At 35.2% G+C, this 27,620-nt stretch overlaps 1 pseudogene; it reads left to right on the plus strand.

The window, feature by feature from the left end:
* Nucleotides 1-27,620, plus strand: LOC143680502 (glutamine synthetase pseudogene; annotated as a pseudogene).

A 27,620-nucleotide genomic window follows, 5' to 3' on the forward strand; every position in this document is an offset into this window, starting at 1 on the left:
ATGCCCCTTGGGGGCTGGGGAGAGCCTGGCTGCCACCATATGGAGGAGTTACATGTGCCCCAGAAACAGCAGAGAGCCCAAGTGTGATCCCGATGCCTGGAGTGGGTGGAGCCGAGAAAAAGATGGTCTCCTCAATGTCTGCCAAGGTTGATTTGGAAAGAGGCAGGCCACTGCATAGGCCCTTGGAAAGGGTGGGACTGCTACTTTCTAAAGCCAAAGGATAAATGACTTTAAGACTCTGAAATCCAATGGTGTTTTCCCTGCAGATTTTCAGAACTGTTTGGGTCTTGTGGCTCCTGTGTTCCTTCCAATTTCTCCCTTTGGAAATGAAAACCTACATCCTGTGAATGTCCTCCTTTGCATATTGACATCACATAACTTGTTTTGAGATTCATAGGTCCACAGCTAGAAGAGAATATTTTGTACTTTAATATTGTTTAAGGTGATGCATGTAGTTGCCAAGTTGACAAGGGGTGGACATGTGGTAGTTAGATTCAGGTGTCAACTTGTCTAGGTGAAGGTGCCTCGTTCTACTGCTATGAACATGAGCCAATGGCATGTGAAGCTCATCTGTTGCTGATTACATCTGCAGTTAGCTAGGAGATATGCCTGCAGCAGTGAATGATGTTTGATTTAATTGACTGGATGCTCAGATGAGAGAGCTCAATGTAGCACAGCCCAAGCAGCTCAGCATACCTCATTTCAGCACTCACAGCTCAGCCCAGGCCTTTGGAGATGCAGAAATCAATCACCCTGGGGAAAGATGTTGGAACTCCAGAGGCCTGGAGAGAAGGCCAGCAGAGATCGCCCTGTGCCTTAACATATATGAAAGAACCTCAGTTGAAAGTTAGCTGCCTTAAGGAACAACAAAGTTTGAGGTAAGCCAGCACCGTAACAGTACAAACTTTGGGAAGAAAGCATGACATTGTTGACACCTTATTTTTTTATTTTCAATCCCTTGCACTAATTTGAAATTTTTATGTACCCCAGAAAAAGCCATGTTTCCTTTTCTAGTCCAATCTTGTGGGTCCAGACCTATTGTTTATGGTAGAAACCTTTGATTAGATTGCTTCCATGGAGATTGACCCACTCAACTGTGGATGCGACATTTTGGTTAGATTACCTCCATGGAGATGTTGCACATGCAATTGTGGGTGCAACATTTTGATTAGACAGAGATGTGATTCTATCCATTCAGGATGGGCCTTGATTAGTTTACTAGAGTCCTTTAAGAGGAACATTGTGGAGAAACCTCAGATGCAGACACAGGCACAGATATTTGGAAATGGGTACACTCCAGGAGACACCAGGAGCTGAGAGCATAAATAGAAACTAGATAGTTGCTTTAAGGCTGACAGAATGCAGACATTTGGAGATGCATGGCATGCTGCAGAGAGCACATGCTTAGACAGGGACATTTGGAGATGCAGAGCCCACCAAACTTTGCCAGTGTCATCTCATGAGGTGCTAAGCAAGCCAGAATCTAGAGTTTTGTCCCAGAGGAACTAAGTGAAGCTTCACAGATGCTTAGAGAGGAAACCACTAGCATCAGAAGCTGGAAGCAATGGAACTGGGAACAAAGACCAGCTGGCACCAACCATGTGTCTTCCCATGTGACAGACATTGGTCTCTTTTAAAATATATTTTCAATGAGAAATCTTTACACACACACAGTGCATACATGGTATACAAACAATGGCTCACATTATCATCATATAGTTGTGCATTGATCATCATGATCATTTTTATAACATCTGTATCACTCCAAAAAAAGAAATAAAAAGAAAAAAGAAAAAACTCATGCATGCCATACCCCACACCTCTCCCTCTCATTGATCACCAGCATTTCAATCTACCCAATTTTTTACCCTTTATCCCTCCTATTATTTATTTATTTTTTATCCTTTTTTTAAACCCTTCTGACCATACCCAGGATTAAAGGAGCATCAGCCACAAGGTTTTCATGATTACCTTATCACATTGTCAATGTGACAATTATACAATCATCTTCAAGAATCAAGGCTACAGGAACACAGCTCAAAAGTTCCAGGTACTTCCCTCCAGCCACTCCAATACACCATAAACTAAAATGGGATATCTATATAATACATAAGAATACCCTCCAGGATAACTTCTTGACTCCATTTAAAATCTCTCAGCCATTGAAACTTTATTTTGTCTATTTCTCTCTTCCGCTTTTGGTCATCCTGGGATTCTGACCCACATTGCCAGGGAGATTTACACCCCTGGGAATCATGTCCCACATGTGGGGGCAGGGAGGGCAATAAATTCACCTACCAACTTGGCTTAGAGAAAGAGAAACCACATCTAATCAACAAAAAATGTTCTCTGAGGATGACTTTTAGACCTAATTTCAAAGTAGGCTTAGCTTCTACTTTGCAGGAATAAGTTCTATAAGGGTGAATACCAAGATCGAAGGTTCATTTGTCTCCAGTGCTTGCAAGAATATCAGGAATTTCCCCAATACAGAAGTTGACTATTTCCTCCTTTCTCTCCAGTCCCCCAAGCTTTTTATTCACTGTTCAAATTACACAGGTACATATCAGGGCAACAGGTAAACCTATACAAACCAACAAGATCTCATATCCTATTCAAGATTCCATGTACTTATGGTTTCAAATAAACTGACTATACAAATTAAATTAGGTAATGCACTATCCAAAATATAAATTTTGCACCAAATAAATATCTCTCCCTTTGGTACCACACAGAAATTGAAATTTTAAAATATGGACCATATCATCCTTTACCTTGAATTCTGATTTATCTTAGTCCTATCCAGATCAGCTTCATTCAAATATCTAGTTGAAGTCTGATCACTTTTTCAACATTTTGAACAATTGTTGTATGTAGTAATTCTGACTTTCACAGCTTCAAAGCTCTAACTCCGAGTCTCAGGTGTCACATAAATACCCCAAATTTCTGGGAACAACCAAGTTATATACAAACAGCTCAATATCTCAGAATTTAGAAATAAAGTTACAACTCCTAAATAAATGTGACTGCTGTAAGAGCTTACAGTCTAAGACCCTTTAAATAGGCCCCAACCTGTAACCCATGTTCTTGACTTCAATTAACTGAGTTTATACATTATACTTAGTCCATATGAGTGAAGCATGATAATATTTGTCTTTTTTGTTTATGACATTTCATTCAACATATAGTCCTTAGGATTCATTAACCTAGTTTATGCCTCACAACTTCATTCTTTCTTGCAGCCACTCAGTAGTCCATTGTATGTATACCCTGCAGTTCCCCTTTCCTTCCTTCGGTCTTTTTACTCTTAGGTTACCTCCATCCATTGTGATTCTCGAACACTGTCGACATTGACCTTTCTTGAATCAAGGTATCTTTATCTGGATGCCTTAGTTTGGACATTTTTATGGCTGTAGAACTATAAGCTTGTCACTTAATAAATTCCCTTTTTAAAAATTCTTCCATTTCTACTATATCACATTCCAACTACATTTAAGAAACAAAAAACACATCCAAAGCCAAGATAGAAGAAATTGTTGTTGTTTAAGTCAACTATTGTGTGGTATCTGTCATAGCAGCTCAAACAAACTAAAACAGAACCTATTGTACCACTCAAGTGAAAGATCACATATTTTTAGTTAGAAAGTGTCAATTCATGTTGTCTTTCATGTTCAACTTGATTTTCAACTTGGACAGACACAGCTTGATGTACTATGGCTGTGAAAGAACAATGCAAAGATAGCGAACAAGTTTCCCATTGATTAAGAGGGATAAAGCAGTTTCTTCAGTACCTAATCTTATAGTAGAGAGTTACTTCAACAATTGGGGAATATGGTTCAATGATTATTAGAAATGAAATTATAATTACTAGATTGGTGTTGATGAATATGGACTTCAATCCTTATCCATAAACTTAGCACAAATAATATTTATAAACATAGGGCATGTATTCAATGTATGACTAATTTATTTTGTTTAGGACATATAAATTAGAATAAATATAAATTTAAAATTTTTATGTCTCCCTACATATATGTGTACCTATGTCTATACATACACCCACAAAGAGGCAGATATGTGATATTTATTATCACAAGGAATTTTGTTGACAACTCTTTTTTTTGGAGGGGTGCTTGGGCTGGAAACTGAAAATGGATCTCTTTCATGGGAGGCAAGAATTCTACCACTGAATGTCCTAAATTGAATTTTAAAACATTAATTCAAAAAAGATATTCTCCATAAAATAAATACATACAAGAACAAAATAAATACATAAAAGATATTTACATTTACTGTCATATATATTTTCTTTTGCTGTAACTCACTATAATTTCAGACTTTTTAACAATATCTTTTTAACTTTTCATTTTCAAAGTTGCAAATTTATTTGATGAATAACTGTGCTATTTGATTTGATAAGGCTTCAATATGATTCCAATGCAAACAGCTCTATATTCAATGAATTTCTTAGCTATTGAAGTACAAGTTATAACACTGGATATATTCATTCAAAGGAAAATTAGCATTAAACTTTGGAATTTTCACTTAATGAAGCACATATTGACTTAACAAAACCATCATCAGTAACTTACTTTCCCCTTTCAGAGCTGCACAATGTTTCCCATTGCTTCAAGATCACATCATTTTCATCATAACAGAGTAATTTTTTAATGCAAAGCTACAGTGATTTTCAAAGTCAGTATTATAAATAAATAATTTAATTGACTATACATAGATATATTCTGTAAGCCTTTAGTACTTTTTCTGTGAATATACCTAACAATTTACTTTGCTGGAATCCTCACCTGATGTTCTCTTCTTTTGTTAAATGTATGGAAGAAAGTATTGTTCAATAATGCAGATCTATTTGTGCTTTATTTCCACAGAGGAAAATTCAAGGAGCTGAACATTTTATAAAGCCATATAGTATATACATATATTGGAGGTGAGAGTTATTTGTGGGAAAGTAATGCTGCTGTCAAGTTGAGAGGCTAGAAAGAAGACTGAATTACAGGGAATACTAGAGTCCAGTACTACACTACTCACTACAGCATTTTGTTATTCTGTAATATGTCAGAATATATCCTATAATATATAAGAATAACAAAATGATAAAGTGAAGTACAAATAAATCATTCTGTTGGTTCTGAAACTATTTTTGGAAACACTGAAGACTCCATAAGGCTTAGTTTTATGGACAGGATAGCAAGTCACTGAGATAATTCAGGCTTTTAAATTCACTAAAATAAAGCTGGACTACAGGTAGACAGCATTTTACCAGCTTTCTATATGCATCTTCTCTTTCATTGAAACAAAAATTGAACCTGACCTTCATGTTGTCTAGAATTTAAGATGACCTACAGCAAATATGTGGGGCCCCAACCCTGTTTATGGAATTAGATTTTTGGAAAACATATAAATTAAGGATATTCCTTCACAATAAATGGTCTAGATAATGTTAAGAGCATTATAATCTGGTTGATAAACACTTGTCTGAAATTACTCCAGCTATCTATTTTTGATGATATTTAAAACCTGTTTTCACACCTATCACTGTGATACCATATAAATACCTCACTTATTTATATGCCTATAGGCATGTAGAGAGGACAGGGCAGGGATAGCATCATGTCTTGTTTAAACCTGAATGATGGACCTTCATTTAATGTGTTTGCACTTTTTTGTCAGATTAATTGACTTGTATCTCTTGGCTCTAGAACATTTTCTCTCTTCTCAGGCATCACCTTTCTCTGCTGTCCTTTGTCCAATATCTGAAAGCATTTTTTTTAATTCTCAGTTGCTGAAGGCAAATCTAGTCTCTGTTACCCTTCATGACCAAAACCCATAAGCCAGCAAACATTATTTTGGTATTTAGAAAAAACATAAAGTGTAAACTACTTAGAGAATTTGTGGGATAGTGAATGCACACTTTTTCTGAAATACATGATTTCGAGATAGGAAGTAATCCATTCAGAATCATATCAGTGACTGCTATCCATTTCTGATTTGCATGGGATAATTAATACCAACAATAAGATTCAAATATATTTCCAGAGAATATAAAGTTCAGACCATTATTAAAAATATCACAATTTTAATGTATGAAATTTATATATGGATTTGGGTGAATGTAATCAGTATGGTTGTTTCCCCAAAGAAGATATGTTGAAGTCCTAAACCCAGTACCTCAGAATGTGACTTTATTTGGAAATAGTGTAATTGCTGATCCAATTAGATAAGGTGAGGTCATAAATGAGTAGGTTGGGCCTTAATACAATCTAACTGGTGTCCTGAAAGAAGAGGGAAATTTGAATGAACACAAGAGGAGAGTTCATCATGTGAGGACAGCAGCAGAAATTGAAATGCTGCAGCTGCAAACCAAGATACATAAGGATTGCCAGCAAACATTGCAAGCTAGGAGACACAAGGAAATAATCCACCCTGCGTATTTCAGGATTGTGGCCTTGCCAATGGCTTGATTTCAGACTTCTAACCTTCAAAAGTACAAGGCAAAACGTTTCTCAGTTCAAAGCCACCAGAATTAAATTAAAGACCAAATTAAAGATTTGGTCTTTAATTATGGAAACCCATGGAGACTAAGACAATATCTGCGAAAAATATTTTAAGATCTTTGTTTTTTAATAGATCAATATGTAGATTTGCAGATAAATCTATGCAGTGATTTCAACCAAGTATATTGTAATGATAAAGAATACATATATATATATGGAAAGTTACAAGAGAAATATTTGAAAATTTGACCATCATGTCACACATCTTTCAGAAACTTACTTTGGCTCCTCATTACACTACTGTAACATAGTACTTAGAAAAAAAAATCTGTCATATGATAAGTTCTCAATAAATATCCTTTGAAGTAAAGAATAAATAAATAAATAATTTTCCTGTATAGAATCTGTAATATACTCCTAAAAATTACATTAAAGGATTTCTTCCTTTTAGATCCCAAACACGCTGAACCCTTCTAAAATTCGGATTTCATTAAGAAATCCAAGAATCCATGTTAGCTATATTAGCAATCACATTCATTTCTTTCTTGATGGAATATACTCAGATTATTTGTGTTTCCACATTATTTTGTCAACAGTTGACAGATATAATAAAAATTTGAATCCCTGAAACTTTTTTAAGATACCTTTCTGAAGGGCACTACATTCCTAGAACGGGCTTTTTTTTTTCATTTTTAGACAGTTTTATTATATATGATATGAGATATTCTTTTGAACAAACAAATTTGTAGCCAAGAAAACAAAATCAATTTTCCCCAAAAACTATATAACTACGAGTCCACTTCTCTTTGCATTCAACTGTTTAATCATAATATGGTATTAGAACTTCTGAAATCACCTCAAAACTTTAATTTTCTTAACATAAATGGAAATATCTCTAAAGATATATTCATAATAGTTTTTTCATTCATTCAACTTTCCTTCAGCAAATATTTACTGAGCTATTACAACTCCAGTCACTAGTTTAGAGCAAGAGGACACATCACTTAAAAAAAGGGTGTGGGGGAGGTGCCTGCTTGGAGGAAGAGTTAGATAAGAGAGATGCAGAGGAATCATAATCTGTGGGAATGCAAGATGGTTGGATATGGAGAGAAGGAGGTCCCCACTTTCTAAAAATGTGACTAAGGTGTAATTTACCAAATAAAGACCTATCAAGGGTGGAACAGAGTTCTGAAAAATACTAAATTCCAATTTTAGGAGTGTCGAGCTTGTGGTGCTGGTGAGACACTTGGATGGATTGCTGGTAATCATGTGGAAATGCAAGTCCAGAGCTAAGACAAGTGGTTTGGAACAGAAAGTTAATTTTGTAGTTCTTAGCATACCAAGAGGAATTTCAAAGTTATTGGAATCAATGGTATATGAAAAAAAGAATATATAAAGTGATTATAGCCACTCATCCATGAAGAAATTTTAAAATTTAAATATAGGCAGGAGAAAAAACAGTAAAGGAGAAAGATAATTTATGACCGAAGAGTAAGAGTAGACTGAGGAGATAGTGTTGCCTGAGAGAATGAATGAACCCAGTCAACTGTTGTAGATAAGTACGATAAAAATTAAACATATGGAATTGGAACTTGGCAAGTAGAATGAAACTGATGAATGTTTATAGAATACTTTTTAATAGAATGTTTGGAGTTGAGGTGTGAATTGAAATACAGAAAGTGAAGAAGTAGTTCTAAAGTATTAGTTTGGAAAGTATTAATTGTAGAAGATATTTTCCATTGCATTTCATTCCATGATAGGAATGAACAAGATAAAGTAAGCCAGAAAAAAAGAAAGGTAAAGATATTAGAAGAAACTGAATTGACTGTCTTCTGTCTCTTCACCCACCCCGCTGCCTCTGTCTCCACACACACACACACACACACACACACACACACACACACACACGGGCAGTCACACAAACACACGACTTTAAATTCTTTGTGGATAATACTGTATTTGTCAATATTTGCAACATGATAGCTGGAACAAGGAAAGGATGCAATGAGTATTTACTGAATTAAATGCCTAGTCTGTATGGAAAAGTGTCCAACATTTTAAAATATGGAATTTCTATTTTTTTTTCAAATTTTGTCAAAGGAGACAAAATTTTTCCTAAAAACATATTCATCCACATTTCAAATTATGTTATGATACATTCTAACGACTAAAAAGACACAGTTAAAAGAAATAGACGTTTAAGATACTTGATAATATTTTCAAAAAGTTTTGAAAATTTTTCAAAAATGTTTCCTGACTTAATCAATTTATATTTCCACTCCCTTATGCAAAGGACTATTACAAGCATCAATTATTATTACTTTTTTTTAACTTAACTCAATTCTAATTATCTTAGTTGCTGCAATTTAATTTATTGACTTCTGAGGGTGGTGGGACTTTTTGTCTTCTGTAGCTACCTGTAAACACTTTCTTTTGTTAAACAATTGTGTATTCAAGCCCTTGATTCAGGACACAGTCCTACCATAATTAAGATCAGAGAGTATAATACAACTTACTCATTAAGGAAATGTTCAAGTAGATTTTTAAGTGAACAAACTATAAAGTTTTCTATAGTAAACTTTAATGGAAAAACACAAGATATTGTACATCAATATTGAGAAAAATAAAAGTCTTCTCTGTATGTCAATATTTTTATAATTCTTGATGTTATATGTTTGTCCGATGTAAGAATAGAATTAATGAATTTCTTGACATAAATTTGACTAGGAAGAGTCCATAAATGTCACATTTAGTGTGACATAACAGTGCTATCTCTTCACTTATTACCCTTTATAGATGTAAATTACTAATATAACCAGTTACAGCTAAAATTTAACTAGAAAGTCAAGCTTAAATTGAATCTACTTTGTCATTCCAGTGTGAAAGCTATAATAAGGTGCAACAGATTAAAATTTTGCTTCAACCCTCTACCATGTCTAATAGTCAAGTTTTCTGATTGTATTATGTGCTGTTGGTTCTCTGTGCCACTGAGAATTTCAAAATAGCATACTGAAAACCTAACTTAAATATGTTTTCTACTACATTAATTTTTGCATTTTCATGAGGATTCATTCTCATGGCAATATTATTTATGAAGTTTTTCTTCTTTGTGTTGGAATATTCATTAAAGATAGTCACAATTACTATTACTACATATATCTTCTGATGAATTACATGAGAATAGCTGAAAAATCAAACCTAATTTCATATTGTATTTATATTACCAGTTTTCTTCTTTTTACTACAAATGATTTTTCTTTTTTTGTTCTGATTTCTGCCCTGTCAAGTCAAATTTCACTCTAAGAGAGGCTTACTCAATAACTCTAAATTCCAGTAATGAAAAATGTACTCTCCGATCACTTCTATTTATTTGTCTTTTCTCCATCCTTGTACTTGATTCTGCAGAACAGGTGAATTTAAGAAAAGAGAATTATTTGTGTCAAAAAAGTTGGAGAAGCCAGACTCTGGCTTCTAGTACTACATGATATACCAGTGCAGGTGTGTATGTATACATGTATGTATATAGAGAGATGGATATTGAGATTTTCTTTTTTGATGGAAGTTTAATTTGTGACTCCACTCAATATGCTGATTCATGTTTTGAACCTCTGACAAATTTCTTTGTCACATTTTATGATCATAGCCAAAAATAAACCCAAATTATAATTTTCAATTCCATCATGTAGCTAGGTATATAGTCAATATTATTTGGCCATTTATATGCCCAAATCTGATTTTAGTCATTCAAGAGATTGGAAAGAATAGAAAGCAGTAAAATATGTACTACATGAGGAATGGTAGCTTCTGTTTTTCGCCACTGATTTTTCAATGTTCATTTCAGTTCCAAACACATTAAGTGCAAAGTTCAATAAACAAAATGAATGCTTGTTCTATAATATGATGAGTTATCATGAAAAATAGAACATAAAGGAGAAGAAAAAATTACCAAATGTCTAATTCTCTAAGGAGTCCTTTATTTTCTATGTCCTCATATTCTTCTTTCTGTCCATTTGGTCTCATCTCTTACTGTCAGAAAATCTCCAGGATGACAGTAGATGTGCCATATTATAAGCATTATGTTTCACAGTCTTAGATTTAATTTGGTAAAAAAAATCACTGCTCATAACAGTTATTCTTCATCTAGTGTTAAGATGATCCTACAACGTTGATTCTGATGCATGCACATATCACTCTTAGTTTGGGCATCGATATATAGCCTAGGGACACTTCCATGCTACCAAAGACAATATGCTTTTCTGCAAAACTCTGACATATTCCACAACCCTCAGACTTCACAGGAAATAATATCTAACCCGAAGTAATTCAACTGTTAAAAATAAAAAACAAATTAGAGTTCATTTTCCATCATATTATTCTTCTCACAGCAAAATTCCTAATAGATATTCATTTGTTTATGCCATTGTCATTGTTGATGGGTTAGAGCAGTTATAAAAGTAGAACAGCTGTAGGAGTTATATTATATCAATATTTGATAGTGCTGTATGGACCCTGTGAAAGATTTCTGTCTGCAGATAGAAGTGTCTAGGGAAAAGAATCTTTGGATCAAAGTAGGTTCATTCAGATGTCTCTAGCAAAGTTAACACACGGAAAGAAGATGCAAAGCTAGAGAAAGCTTGGTCTTGACTCAGCAGGCTAAACAAACTATAGTAGTTCTTACAGGAGATCAAATTTATAAATGGCATATGTATAAATTCCCTAAACGAATCTCTGTATTTATCAGATAGAAATTAATCTAGTTAAAGAACCATCTCCAAGACCAATTATTTCTGCATTTCAAAATAAATCACTATTATATAATATGTTATTGTGTGACTAAACTGCAGTTTATTTATCCAAGTCCAAATCCCCTCTTTTCTATAGGCACTTGATTTGTTTCCAGTACTTTTAATTCTATTGCATCCAATACTGTTATGAATAATCCTGTACACATCTTGATGAAAACAAGCAAGAGTTTTGCTATGGCATATACCTAAGAGTGAATTTCCTGGGTAGAGGGTTACATACATTCTCAATTTTACATAATGATGTGTATGACTACTAAAGTAACAGTGTGATGACTCGTGTAAATATGATATCAAATAAAGAAAGCAAATTGCAGAATAATATATGTGACTTATAAAAAGCCTTTAAAAATGAAAAACAAAATAGTATATTATTTGTGAAATACAATTATTTTTAAAGGTTTGAGAATTCTAAAGATACAATTCCCAATAGTTGTGAAGACATCAGAAGTATTACACAATATGGATATTGGCAAAATTCTAGTTCTTAGATTGAGTAAGAGATTCAGGAACACTCATTTCATTATATTGATAACAATCATGTTATATGTACATTTGCATGCACTTGATAAACATTTTAATGAATTATTTTGATTTATCAATGACATTCTGAAATAACATACACATGTTTTCCTTTCATTGTTGATAGATTGAGGATAAATGGTCAGTCGGAGATGTTAAACAGTGGAACAAAGTAACATTAATAATAGTGATATGTATGAAATGGTAGACTAATAAAATTTGAAGAGCTTCAAAAACTGTAGGAGTATTTAATAATGATACATAGAAAGCGTCTTGTACATTTTTTTTTTTGCGTAATGGAGGATCCATTTTGAACAAGGAAAGGACCAAACCGTAAAGTTCTGTCACAACTCTTTTTCTGTGGAGCCACAGAAGTAGAAGAGAGTGTTCATAATGGAGAGATTTAGAAAGTTCTTTCTTGGAAGATCAATTGCTACAGAATAACCAAAAACACAAAAGCATAAATCCTTAGATTCCAGCTCTAGAGCTAGATGAGGTGGCCAACGATTAGGAATGCTGGAAAGGGAGTCACAAGAAAATCTTTGAGGGAGTACCCAAGTATCAGGACAGGTGAATTAAGGGAGGATTCTAAAGTATCAGAGCATCTATTGACTGTAGGATTCATACGGGTAATTTATGGTTTTGAATATATGTGCTAACTGCTGGCATTATGCTGGATCAAAGAAAATCTAAATGGACAAAAGAGAGAAAGCTGCAGGCATATTCCTTGCCTCCAGTTTACCCCCCCCCCCCCAAACACACATGCACACATCTTGTACATATGTTCCTGGGATGGGTAGTTGGCATTTTGCAGGACACATTGGATATTTCTGCACCTTCACCAATATCAAGTCACTGCCTATTGAATAATGAGAATCTATCCTGTTAATTTGTAGTTTACTTATTTTCTTTTTCCCTCAGAAGAATGAAATCTTCTATAAAGTTCCTCTCTGCATTTTCTATACTCTTACAGTACCTGTCACATATTTTATGCTTTAATACAAATTTGATGAATGATCAAATATCTTTGATTTTAGTTAAAGTAATGAAGGATAAAAGGAATGAATTAATAAACAGAAATTGATCATTCTGTGCCCTTCTGTTATATAGACATAACTGTTTAAATTAAGGTGCGAATAGGGGCATGGATAAGATAGGTTACTGAACAGGTGAACAGACAACTGAAAGCATAAATCAAAAAAGAAGAAAATCTAGACTGTACTAAAGAAAAAGAATGTGCAGAAATTTAATTTTTTATACAAAAATTGTGCTAATGTTAAACTTCAAAATATCAACTTTTGTAATTATTATTTTCTTTAAAAGGGCCCATTTCATTGTTAGTGCTTTGGTTAGCTTCATAGTATACAGAGTTGAACATCCTCTCCAAATTTTGTATATATAGCAATATGTGGATGAACCGTCACAATAGAGCTTGGAAACAATGTAGTGTAAGTCATACATTTATTATCACATATGCAATGTTTAAGTTAAAGAATGATTCATTCTAGAACTATAGAAAAACTAAAATCACTTTCATAGCAATTGAGTTAGTCAGGGTTCTCCAGGGAAACAGAATTGAAGATTCATTATATGAATTGGTTCAGACGACCAAGGAGATGATCAAACCTGAAATTCTGTAGGATAGGTTGCAAGTTGGAAACATGATAAAGCTGTCAGTGAATTCCCAGGAGAAGCTGTCTGTCTGAAGTAAGAAAGAAATTCTTTTTTCTCATTGCTGAAATCTCAGTTCTTCCATTTAGGCCTCCAACTGATTGGATAAGGAAACTCTTCTCATTTCGGGTAATCTCCTTTGTTGATCATAGATGTAATCAGACATAGATGTAGATCAAGGACTAATAACCTAAATCCATCTATGAAATATCCTCACAGTAACAATCAGGCCAGTGCTTGATTAGCTAAACAACTGGACACTGTTATGTGGACAAGTTAACACATGAAATTAACCATCACAGAAATGCTGTTTTTTCTTCGTGTTACTCAATATTATATAATAACATTAAAATAGATTTTGTAATGAAAACACACAAAGGGAACACAGTTATATAACTCTCTTCATAAGAGAAAAATAAGATTCTGCTGAGCCAGAAGTAAGGCTCTCAAAATAGACACTTACCCCTTTTATAATCCTTATATAAAAGTTGAATCCAATGTTGAATCTTCAATAAGAAAATTTAAAGGATACTAGCAATACACATACACATAAGTGGGTGAATGGGTGGTTCAGTGGTAGAATGCTTGCCTCCCATGTGGGTTCACTTGCCAGACTATGCACCCCCCCAAAAAAAGAAAAACATACACACAAGCTAATGCAGTAGTAATATGAAATGTAATGTTCAATACCAGATTTATTATCAGTTTCTTACTGATTTTTCTTTCTTCTTCACAGTTTATTTTATTCTTGCCAAAAGAGTTTCAAATTGTGTGAGCAATCATCTCTCACATAACATCAAAAGGGATCATCCTAGGTGTATTTTCATTCTAGGCAATTTCATATGCCAGAGTATTTACCTTTTGCAGTAGCAATTTCTAAATATCACAAGCACTATAAAAGAAATACTAGAAATATTTTTTTTAATTTAGATTTCATTTTGTAAAACGGATGCTTTACTGCCCCAATGAATTTTGATTATTTCATATACTAAATAAATCATTAAGAGAATATAGTTTGCTATACTCTTGAACTATAAATTAAGTAATTAACAACTTCTTAATTTTTATCCCATAGTCATTATTTTGTACATTAGTTATTTTCCCAAGTTGTCTTTGCAAGTTTTTTTTAATATGATGAAAGTAAAAAATAAACCCAAAACTCTATTACTTCAAAGTATATGTAACACTTGTGCGCACACACATAGTGGCTCTACCACTCAAGAGTATAGTAGTGATGGGTTCAGCTTATAGAGAAGATGAAAACTCAGCCCTCAGGGCGGGAAAATATCATATATCCTATTAAGATTTTTCTCTCAGTGTTTTTATTGTCCATCTCTGATGGAAAAAAAAAAACCAAACAAACAAGAATTATTGCCAAAGAGCAAAACTCACTGTTTTTATGATGCTCTCTGTGTTGCCTGTTGTTTTAATATCTATAAAATTGCAGAATGTAACTACAAGACTGCAAAAGCAGGGAAAAAATTAGCTAGATCCCATCACATGGGGAGGGAGGCCAAATTGCTCAGTTTTAAATAAACACTACGTTAAGAGTTTTGGTATAAGATCTATAACAAAAATGCAAATGTTTACATATGTTAGATATCATTGACAAAACTATCTCATAATCCTTCTGTTCCTTATGGTTTGAATGACAAAAATGCTGAGCCTAGAAAAGTTATATTTTTTCTCTATGTGTATTTTTGAGTGCATTAAAATTAAAGAATAATTTTATTCTATTTATTTAGCATTTGATTTTTTCCTTGATGTCAACAGTGTGAACAAAAATTTAATTCCAACTATTAACTTCTGAAATCAAACATTAATATAAAACTGAATTTAGAAGTTACTTTATTATCACTGCATATAGGATATTTATAGACTTGAGAAGAGGGACAGACCATGGCAAACAGCCATATCAGGATTTCTCCTAGCCTTAAACTGCAAGTCAATCAATTCCTATTGTTGAGCTAACCCCTTGTATGGTATTTATTTCAGCAGCAGGAAAATAATGCCATACCAGGTATTCGATTGGGGTTTTCAATTAATTACAGACTAAAATGAATTATATTAGTACAGTCTTTAGTCTTTTCCAGAGCTCTAAAGATGGTGATACTGAACATTTGAAATTTAAGTGTACTTTCACATTGAAGAATGTAAGAAAGTACATATTTTATAGTGGTTGTTAAAGTCAAGAGGACCACAAGACAATAACAGTCCCTGCATTATTCCAAAGTAATACTACATTGTTATTCTCAATTTTAGTTTCTTTAGCACAGAACCCGTATTTCATAGAAATGAGAGGGAATTTCTCTACATTATCTACCCAAATTTTGGGCCCCAGAGCATACCCTAGGGACATCAAAGCAACCATTCCTTCTAGTTACAGCCAGCTGAGACTTGACAGTAACAATCTACTTAAAGCAATTTTCTCTGCTAACACTTTATGCTTATCACTGTCAAGTCATTATTATCATTGACATCCGGTTGAGTTTCAGAAACTATCATGTTGTCTAACACCTGTCAAGTTTTACACATAAGACTTAGAAGTTTATTAGGAACTGTTTAAGTTAGTTACTGTTTCATTAATTATTTTATAGCAGTCATAGGGCAATATTTTAGTAACTATGTGTCTTAAGATTTAAACTATTTCTATGACATTAAGAAGAAAAACTGATATTCTATTCTAACCTATGTTGAATGGGACCATAATTGTTAGTCCTACATCTGTGTAACCTGTTCAAATTTCTGCCTTTATGTACTTCACTTGAACTACTTGCAAGCATCTTGTTGGAGACTGAATCGTGTCCTGTACAAAAGACGTGATCAAGTCCCACCTCTGGTCCTGTGGGTGCGAAACTCATTTATGAACAGGAGGTTATTGATGCTGTTATTAGCTAAGGTATCGCCAAACTGAGTGAGGATGGGCCATAAACCAATATGGCCAAAGTCATCATAAGTGAAGAAAATTGGGCCTAGAAGGAGAAGCGACAGGGAGTGGCCAGAACTGGACATCAAAGCACATTACCATGTGATGGAAAAGCAGAAGAACCCCAAGGATTGCCCACAACAAGCCTCAGCAAATCAGTCACTGTGGAGGAAGCAGACCTTGCTGATGCCTCAGTTTTGGATTTCTCCTGGTCTCAATGCTGTGAGCCAATAAATTCCTGTTTTTAAGCCCACCCGTTGTAAGGTATTTATTTTAGCAGCCAGGAAAATAATACACATTCATAGTAGAAAAAAGTCATTAAGAATTAACTCAAACATTACAAAAGTTAATTCATGTATGTTGTTATCTAAGTCTTTTCTCTCTCAGTGCCCTTCAAGATATAAAATGTATCATCGAGAAAACAAATGGAGAGTGCTGCTGTAATAAAATTTATGTACCATTTGTTTAAACATTTTATCTACATTGTAATTATTAGTTTTATATTTCCAGTTTTTGCTTCTCCACTGAAACTGAGATTTCACACTCCATTACATCATTTTCTCTGTAGGAATATTCAACATAGATAGAGCATTTTGGGGGGTGGGGAGGGTGGGGAATTAATGGCAATATGTAGCTTTCTTAATTTTGCCACCACAAAGATACATTACAAAATTTTGACAGTTTTGGATTACTGCTGTTAAGTAAAAGTGCCAAGAGTAGCCTTATATTCTGCTAATAGCTGCAGTGGTTTTTACATCTCTAGCAATCTGAAAATTTCTCACTGTTAATTTTAATTTCTGTTGTTTAATTTTCCCAATATTAGATAATTCATAACAATGAATCACTTGAATTCAAGAAACAGGTTTGATTCAGGTACTGGACTATGCTGAGTGAAAAAAAGGAGTCATAAGAAGAAAATTCAGAGTCCTTCCTTATGATCACATCCTTTATAAGCTTTTTTGGTGGTATTTTTTTTGAAATGTCTTTCTGTCACCCAATTCCAGTAGAGTTTAATATGCTCAGTGAAAATTTCCTGGATAATCACCTCATGTAACCGTGATCAGTAACAGAGATGGGGTTTGATAGGCAGGGCAACCATTTTACAAACCTTTGCATATTGCAGTAGTATTAGTTTGACGTTCCATAATCTATTCAATTTTCTATATATTAAATTTAAACATTTAAGAGATTTTGGTAAAATCAAAGAATAAAAATGAAGCACAAACACGATACTGTTTTTCACAGATCACTGGATTATTTTAATTAATGGCCCAATTAATTGAAGCCCTCTATCTAAACAACAGATTTGAACTACAGAGAATGTATAGTCCAACTGCAACTATATCTCATAAGCAAAATAAAACACCTAGAAGACCAATAACACCTTATCATTTTAAATCATAAAAAAATGAAACCACACCAGCTATGTTTTATAGGTAAATTTACAACAGCTAGACTTTAATTAAAACATTTTCATATAAGATGAAAACACGTGTGGTTTTTGCAAGTTTTTTTTTTCAGACTTCCATCACTGTAATGGCATATCCACACTAACTCTATCTTGATGGATAAATAGATAGTTGATGTAGTTAGATAGACAGACAGACATAGATAGATAGACAGTCAGATAGATAGATAGATAGTAATGAAAGGGAAAGAGATACAGAGATGGAGACATTAAATTATTGAAAATCTGAAGGAAAAACATGCAATTTTAAAGGCATGGTCAGTAGTAGTATACAATATTTTTTCTACAAATCTGTCATCAGACACTTCACCTACTTTCTGAAATTATTATTAACCATATTTTATGCTATAGGAACCTGAATTTATAAAAGATATTTAAATGACTTGATGCAATTTTTTTACTAAATATAATTTAATTTTCTTCATCTAGCCACCTGAACCTCTATGCAATTCCATTTATTTTGGAACTAACAATATGTGCTTGGGTGTTCTGGAAAAAGGAATATATATGTATATCTATTGTGGTGGAGAACAATTTATATTCTTTCACAATTGGCTAGATTTATTTAATATCTGTTTAGCAGGTGGCAGAAGAGAAATATGAAATGATTATGCTAAATCCAAACTAATGTCACAAATATATTACAGATAATTACTATTTTAAATAGAAAAATATTTAAAAGAAAATCATTTTTATAAACAATTTTTGAAGAATGAAAAGCACTAAAAAAGTGAAAATCCCAGATTTCTTAAAGTGAAAACAGGTCCTAAGAACACTCTAATTTATAGTCTTTGAAGGCACATAGTAATTTAAGTAATAATAAGGCTTTCTGATCATAATAATTAGACAACTTATAATGCTTAAAATATTATAGTGAAAATAGAATCACTTTTAAAAATATAAAATTCTGTTTTGTATGCTTTTTCATTGGCTCACAAATCTTGTTGCCATATCTATTAGAGTAAGGGAATACATTTCACATATATTAAACGTGAAAAAGATCATTGAACATTTGAAGGTTAGGTAAAAATTATAACCATAGTGTTATTTTCTTTGCAAATAATGCAGAGAGGGACTCAGACATCTAAGATATCAGGTTACATGTTTATAAACTTTTATTATTATTACATTTTTTGTGCAGACCCAGATAATCAATACCATCCTTTCACTGACAAGCTTCCTTTATGAAGACATAATATTATTATCTAGAGAAGTCTACATCTTCATAGTCATTCACAAATGAATTATTACATGGCTGTTATGAGCTTGCTACTGTACTAGACTGTAATAACATTTAACAATACAGATAGAGTCCCTTACTTCATGTTTCTTATAGTCTAACAGCAGTCTAGCTGGACAAATATATCATAACTACCAGAAAACAAGGCTGTACACTCTTAAAACAGTATAGCTCAATCAAAAACTTTCCTCTAATATTAATATCTCTCTATGCCTCAACCAATGGACTACAGACTTTGATTAAAATCTGATATAGAGTAGTTCTGGGAAGATGGGCGAATAGGGTAGATTGAGTCCAGCTCTGCTCCAAGGAAAAGTTAGAGAAGGAATGGGAGAGCATCTGAGATAGCTATTCAAGAGTGCAACTGACTTGGGAGAGTCTTCTGCACCACATAGGGAAGCCCTGGTTGCAAAAGCTGAGGAACTGAGAAACAGAAAACTGGGGCCTAATGAAGAAGCACAAAGACCACAGAAGTGAATGGATGGAGAGACAGGGACTAGGAAGTAAGCCAAGCCACATTCCTCAGTGCAGCCCTGAGACCTGTGACTCACCCCATACCCCATGTACCTGAACCCCGTCGCCTGCCCCCACTCCCCACACTCCAAGGACCCCACCCCACCGACCCCTAATGCACTGCTTCACACTCCCAACCCTTGTGCAGCCCAACCTACCTTTCCTGCACCCCTCTGAATCACTACCTCCCCCTCCCTGCTCCCTGTAGGCTGTCACCAGAGAATAAAGGATGCAGGCACTAACCTCCATATCCAGGCTATACCTGCCCCCCAACCATAGTGACGCACAGCTTCATCCCATCCCTCCTGAGCTCTGTGCATCAGTTTATGGCACTCCTAAACCCCTGCAGGCACTCGGCCCCCAGTCATACCTCTCAGCTCTAGGAACATAAGTTTAAGGCACTCCTAGACCCATGAATGCAAATGGCCCTAAGTCATGCTTCCCAGCTCTGGGGAAGCACTAACCTGTGCAGCCTGGCCACATCCTCCCCCAGCCCATGAAGGCATAACGCTTCCCTATTGCCATAGCTCTGTGCATGTGCACAAAGTGCCCCACGTCCTAGAACAGTGCACACCAGTGTATGTCCCCCAGACCTGTGCACTCGCACAGCTACATCCTCCCTGGCTGCTGAGTTCACATGCACCAGCATAGCATCCCCAACCTGTGCTATACCTGCTCTACAACACATCACCGCAATGTTGTATGCTGCCCTGAATCCTGCATTCTGCTACACATTGACCCTGCAAACACTAGGCTTTAGATTACTGAAGGAAATCAACTCCCAAAGTAAATCATTCAAGATATTTGCATGCAACAAAAACAACAGAAGGTCACTAAGCATATCACAATGCAGAAAGATATAGTTCAGCCTAATAAATAAATTAAAACACCAGCGGAGACACAGACACTGGAATGACTATTCAAAGATGTTCATATAAATCTACTTGATAAAATAAGTGAGATGGCTAATGACATAAAAGAGATCAAGAAGACAGTAGAAGAGCATAAAGAGTAATTTGAAGAAATAAATAGAAAAAAATAGCAGATATCACAGAGATTAAAGACTGTTGACCAAATAAAAACATACTAGAGGCATACAACAGCAGATCTGAAGAGACAGAAGAAGGAATAAGTGATATAGATGGCAGTATAACTAATTTCAAACACTCAAAACAGCAAATGGCAAAAAGGATGAAAAGATTAGAATTAAATTTCCGGGAAATAATAGACAAAACAAAGCACACAAATATAAGAATCATTGGTGTCCAACACAGAGAAGAGACGAATAAAGGGCTAAGAAGAGTAGCTGATGATATAATGGGGGAAAACTTTCTAACCCTTATAAAGGGCATAAATATACAAGTCAAAGAAGTCTAATGAACTCCAAACAGAATAAATCCAAATAGGCCTTCCCCAAGACACATATTAATTGGTCTGTCAAATGTTGAAGAGAAGCAGAAAATTCTGAAAGCAGCAAGACAAAAACAATCTACTACATGCAAGGGAAACCACATAAGATTGAGTTCAAACCAGTCAAGTGGCACCAAGGAGGGGAAAAGGAAGTGGCATGATATATTTAAGATCCTGAAAGAGAAAGACTTCTAGCCAAGAATTCTGTACCCAGCCAAATTGTCCTTCAAAACTGAGGGAGAGATTAAAATTTTCACAGAAAAGCAAATCCTGATAAAATTTGTCAACAAAAGACTGGCCCTACTAGAAATTCTAAACAGAGTTCTGTCAGTTGAAATAAAAAAGACAAGAGAGGGATGTCTGGAAGAGGGCACAGAATTGAAGAGTACTAGTAAGGGAAATTTAAAGAATAAAATGAGAAAGAGGAAAAAGAATATATAGATCTGACAAATAAAACAAAAAGATAAGTTGGTGGATTCAAGAAATGCCTTTTCAGTGATAAATTTGAATGTTAACAGACTAAACATACCAATTGAAAGATACAGATTGACAGAATGATTATGATTAAGAAATATAATCCAGCTATATACTGCTTACAAGAGATTCTTAGACACAAAAATTATCTTTTCAAGAAATGGGTATGGAAGAACTGGATATCAATAGCCAAAAGAATGAAAGAGGACTCCTATCTTACATTCTATACAAAAATTAAATCAAAGTGGATCAAACACCTAAATATAAGAACTAGAATCATAACACTTCTAAAAAAAATGTAGGGAAACATCGTCAAGATCTGGTAATAGTAGGTAGCTTCCTAAACTTTATACCCAAAGCACAAACAAATAAAAAAATAAATAAATGGGAACTCCTCAAAATCAAATGCTTCTGCACCTCAAAAGACTTTGTCAAAAAAGTAAATAGGTAGCCAACACAATGGGAGAAAATATTTGGAAATCATATATCAGACAAAGGTTTGATATCCTGTATACCCAAAGAAATCATACAACTCAATAAGAAAAGAACAAACAACACATAAAATGGGCTAAATATTATGCATAAGTGTTTTTTCTGAAGAGCAAAAACAGATGGTTCAAAAGCACAGGAAAAGATGTTTATTTTCATTGGCTATATGGGAAATGCAGGTCAAGACTACAGTGAGATACCACCTCACACCTATAAGAATGGTTACTACTAAACAAACAGGAAACTAAAAATGTTGGGAAGGATGTGGAGAAACTGGGACACTTAATGCACTGCTGGTGGGAATGTATAATGGTGCAGCCACTATGGAAGACTGTTTGGTGGTTCCTTAGGAAACTAAATATCGAGTTGTCCTATGACCTAGCAATAGCACTACTTGATACATACCCAGGAGAGCTGAAAGCAATGACACAAGCAGACATTTGTACACCGATGTTCATAGCAACACTATTCACAATCACCGAAAGATGGAAACAAACCAAATGTCCATCAACAGATGAGTGGATTAACAAGATGTGGTATATACATACAATGGAATATTATGTAGCAGTAAGACAAAATGACATCCTGAAGCATATGACAAGATGGATGAACCTTGAGGACATAATGCTGAGTGAAATAAGCCAGACACAAAGGATAGATACTGTATGATTCTCCTTTTATGACCATGGTAAAGGTAAAATCAGAGACTTATAATACAGAATATAGGAGACTTAGATATACATAGAAGCTAGAGATGGGTGAATGAATATTTAATGAGACTGAACTTCATGTAAGGGAATAGATAGAAGTGAAGGTGGATCTCTAGTGGGTCTATAATATTACCATATGGAAGGTGAACAAGATTGAAAGGGGTTATGTAGACCTATGTGAGACACTGATAAACACTAGAAATATAAATTAGTTCTTGCAATAACAACTTCAAAGACATGATTTGTGTACAAAGAGTGTTTAAGTCCAGGGTACAGGGGAAAATCTGCTATTGCATGCTATGGGCTGTGTTTAAAAGGAAAACATCTTTACCACCACAGCAACAGCAGAGGTAAATAATGGGGGGAGGAATAAGAGTTAAGAGGAGGTTTAGATTTCCTATTTGGCGAGGGTGGTGTTTATTGGTTTTCTCTCTCGGGAACAATGAAATTATCTAAAATTGAGAGTGTTGATGGACTGTGGACTTTAGGCCTCTACATGATGCCCAATGAATGCAGGTGGCTGAAGGATATACTCACTGAGAAGTAGATGGGTGAATGATGGTATAAACTCATGAACGAATGTTGTGCTGCTACAAAAAATGGAATAAAGTCATAAGGCAAGCAACAATGTGAATGAACCTGTGGGAATTTAGTGAGGCAAAATACACCAGAAACAAAAGAATGATAATGGCATGGTTTTCTTTAGAAAATGCTTTTAAGAAAACAGGGGCTTGGATTGTAAACTTTTATATCAGACACAGTTAGTCCAGACTGGTAATTATTATTTCTGGATTTCAAGAGGTTATATATATATAAAGCACTCTTCAACAAGTAGTTACAGGACAGATCCCAGAGTTTGTCATGAGCTACCATAGATCTTATATATATATATATAACCTGATATTTAGAGATAAGAATGAAGTCAATGATGCTAGGGTTAAAGTCATCCAGAACACAGGGGTAAGGAAGACAATGTCTGTATTTTAGAACCACGCAAACTCTTTGAGACCAAAGGAAGAAAGTTTTATTTGGTCAGGAACTGAGATTTTCTGTAGCACATAATCTAACTCAACCTATCTGTATAGCTCATATGAATAACTGAAACATGGGGAACCCAGAATAAGAAAGTGGTCCTTTAATCATGTATAGCTTAATGTAATGGCAAAATCAAAAAGTACTGGCAAAATCCCTTGAGGGATGGGGAAAAATATGGAACTATTAAACTTTACCATCAGGAAATCCCCTGATACTGTGTCAAACTTTAGGGATACCCATATCAATAGACCATGCCTTGATCCTGAGACTTACTCCTGTGAAACTTATGTAAGTAGAAGAAAAGCTTAGTCTACCTGTAGGTATGCCTAAGAGTTACTTCTGAAGGACCTCTTTTGTTGCTCAGATGTGGCCTCACTCTCTCTATGCCCAGCTCTGCAAGCGAAATCATTGCCCTCCCCACTACATGGAACATGACATCCAAGGGTGAAAGTCTCCCTGGTGACGTGGGAGTTGACTCCCAAGGAAGAATCTGGTCCTGGCACCATGGGATCAACAATTCCATCCTGACCAAAAGGAGGAAAAGAAGTGTAACTAATTAAGTATCAGTGGCAGAGAGATTTCAAATAGAGTCGAGAGGCTACTCTGGAGGTTGCTCTTATGCAAGCTTCAGTTAGACATTGCTACCTATCATAACCTGCCAAACCCCAACCAGGACCATTACAGCCAATCCTAGGGCAATATATAAGATTCTACAAGGGTTCCATGCACTAGAGTAACTTTCCAGAAACCTACAACCTCCGGATGAGTCCCTGGACCAGATAAGTTCTGGAACCTAGAGAGCCCATCCTCTTCAAAAATGAGATAGATCCACCTCTCTACATCATATTAGTGACAGTTGTTTCCAACATGAAAAAGTTAGAATGGCCGTAACCCAAACACCCCTAAAGAGAAGGACAGAAAGATCAAAGGTAATGATGGAGTTATACAGACAAGATAGGATTTAACAAATGAATATGAATGCTGAAATCATTAAATTGATAGTTCTTTTAGTCTCCAGTATCTTAGGACAGCTAGAAATAAAAACCTAAAATTGTGAGAGGGTCAGGGTAGCTCAGCAGTTAGAGTTCTCGCTTGAAATTATGAAATTCTAACTCATGTCAAACTCTGAAATGTCCTACAACTAATTGTGGTGTTGTGCTTTGAAATTTATTGCTTTTTTGTATATATGTTATTTTTCACAGAAAAGAAAGAAAAAAAAGTCAATTGTGGGGTTATAAAAAGTAGTTAAGCCTTCTAATCTCCTATATTCTGGAACGACTAGAAGGAAAAATCTAAGAAGATCATATGGTAGTTCATGACAAACTCTGGGATCTGTCCTGTAACTACTTGTTGAAGAGTGCTTTGAAAACTATTGCTTTTTTTATTTCTTTGCTTTATATATGTTACACTATACGATAAAAAAGTTAAACAAAAGAACCTTAGAACTGTACAACACAGTGTACTCTAATGCAAAGTATGTATACTATTATGTTAATAGTATAATTATAACAATATTTATATAGTTATTTTAGTATAATTATAATAACATTTTCAACAATTGTAATAAAGGTACCATAGTAATGCAAAGTGTTAAAAAATATAATATCACACTTAAGAACAATTTACTCATGTTCTTGAAGTTTACTGAAATCTTTTGTAAAGAGTTCAAAAATGCATCAGAGGTGGTCACTGTGAGCACGTTTTCATTTTATTCTTAATGACTGTCTGCTGTCAAAGCCAAGCACATTTCAATCCCATGACAATTTTCCACAGTTGTCTAACGTTATTTTAAGCAAGCCAAGAACACATTACTATGGGCGAGACAAATTATAGGAGGTTGTCCCTCAAATGTTATTAGCTCCTTTAGACATAAGAATGAATGCGTAAGTATGAAAACTAACTGCTTTGCACACATCAACCTGGTTTAAGAAAAAACATACGCAATAAATGTAAGCAAAAGGAGCTCCAATAGGTTCAGACCTAAGTTAATCAAAGGAACACTGCCATTTACAACAACTTTCAGCTTTACTCTTCTTTACTCCCTGCTGAGGCACACACTCTTAAGCTTTTATAGCATCTCTGCATTCTCATATTCCCAGGCAGTGCAATAACATGACTGAGATATAATAATGGTAATGCGGTGTCTGACTGAGAGTCTCAGACTTCTAATTGAGTCTAGAAAATGTTTCACTCATTGTCACATTTGCCCAAAACCATGGTCTCATATGTCCATAAGAGATTCCCATGCATAGCCCATAGAATGAAACATTTGCAAATCGCTATCTACTTACTTAATGAGACCTTACTGGAGAGGTAATATTTAACTGCCTTGTCTTGAAAAGTGATTTATTGGGAGCCAGAAACATATTCCTTAGTGAGTAATAATTTTTAAAAAGTATACAATCAAAGTACTTAATATTGACAAAATTCCTTTTGAAATGTTATGGATGTTGGACTGATGAATTTAAGAGTCATTAGTTCTGTATAATAAAAGGTGTTCATAATATGTGAAGAAATATCTACCTAGAGTAGACATTAAAAATATACCTAATTTCTTTAGGAAGATTAAGAGTCTTAAAATCAATATGTCAAAAAAAAAATTGGCTTCAGAGCAGAGAATGAGAGAAGAATTGAGCATCCGATCTGCACACCTGGCCTTCTCTCACTTTACTCTTGCAGCCTTTCCGCCCTCTGTCCTGCTTGCTGCTCATAGCACTTTCCACCAGGGCCATCTCAGCAAGTTTCCCCTTGAATAAAGGGCATTAAGCAGGTATACATGGCTCTGCCTCAGGGTGGGAAAGTCCAAGCCATGTATTTCTGAATCAACGGCACTGGAGAAGAAGTGCGCTGTAAGATCTTTACCCCAGACAGTGAACCTAAGTGCATGGATGAGCTGCCTGAGTGGAATTTTGGTAGCTCTAGTACTTTTCACATTGAAGCCTCCAGCAGTGACATTTATCTCAGCCCTGTTGCCATGCTTTGGGACCCTTTCCACAAAGACCCAATAATCTGGTGTTCTGTGAAGTTTTCAAATACAACTCAAAGTCTGCAGAGACTAATTTAAAGCCCTGCTGCAAATGGATAATGGACATGGTGAGCAACCAGCACCCCTGGTTTGGAAAGGAGCAGAAATATACCTTGGTGGGGACAGATGGATCCCCTTTCAGCTGGCCTTCTAAAGGCCTCCCTGGGCCCCACGGACCTTATTACTATGGTGTGGGGAAAGACAAGGACTGTGGCAGAGACATTGTGAGGCCCACTGGTGGGCCCTGCTTGCAAGCTGGCATTAAGATCATGGGAACAAATGCTAAGGTTATTCTTGCCGAGTGGGAATACTAAACAGGACCCTGTGAAGGAATTAAAATTGTAGATATCTCCAGGTGGCTCGTTTCATCTTGAATTATGCATGTGAAGACTTTGGCTTGATAGCAACCTTCAATCCCAAGCCCATTCCTGGGAACTGGAGTGGTGCAGGCTGCCATACCAACCTTGGCATCAAGGCCATGTGAGAGGAGAATGGTCCGAAGTACATTGAGGAGTTCATTGAAAAATAAGCCAAGGGCACCAGTACCACATTCATGCCCACAACCCCAAAGGGGGCCTCCTGAACAATACCCAGTGCCTAACTGGATTCCATGAAACCTCCAACATCAGTGAATTTTCTGCCGGTGGGCATGGCCAACCATGGTGTCTGCATCTACACTCCTCAGACTGTTGGCAACAATAAGAAGGTTTTCTTTGAAGACTGCCACCCCTCCGACAACTGTGACCCCTTTGTGGTGACAGACACCCTTGTACGCACATGTCTTCTCAACAAGACCTGTGATGAGTCCTTCCAGTATGAGAACTAA

This window comes from Tamandua tetradactyla, chromosome 4 (genome assembly GCF_023851605.1).
Source record: "Tamandua tetradactyla isolate mTamTet1 chromosome 4, mTamTet1.pri, whole genome shotgun sequence".
NCBI classification, from domain to species: domain Eukaryota; kingdom Metazoa; phylum Chordata; class Mammalia; order Pilosa; family Myrmecophagidae; genus Tamandua; species Tamandua tetradactyla.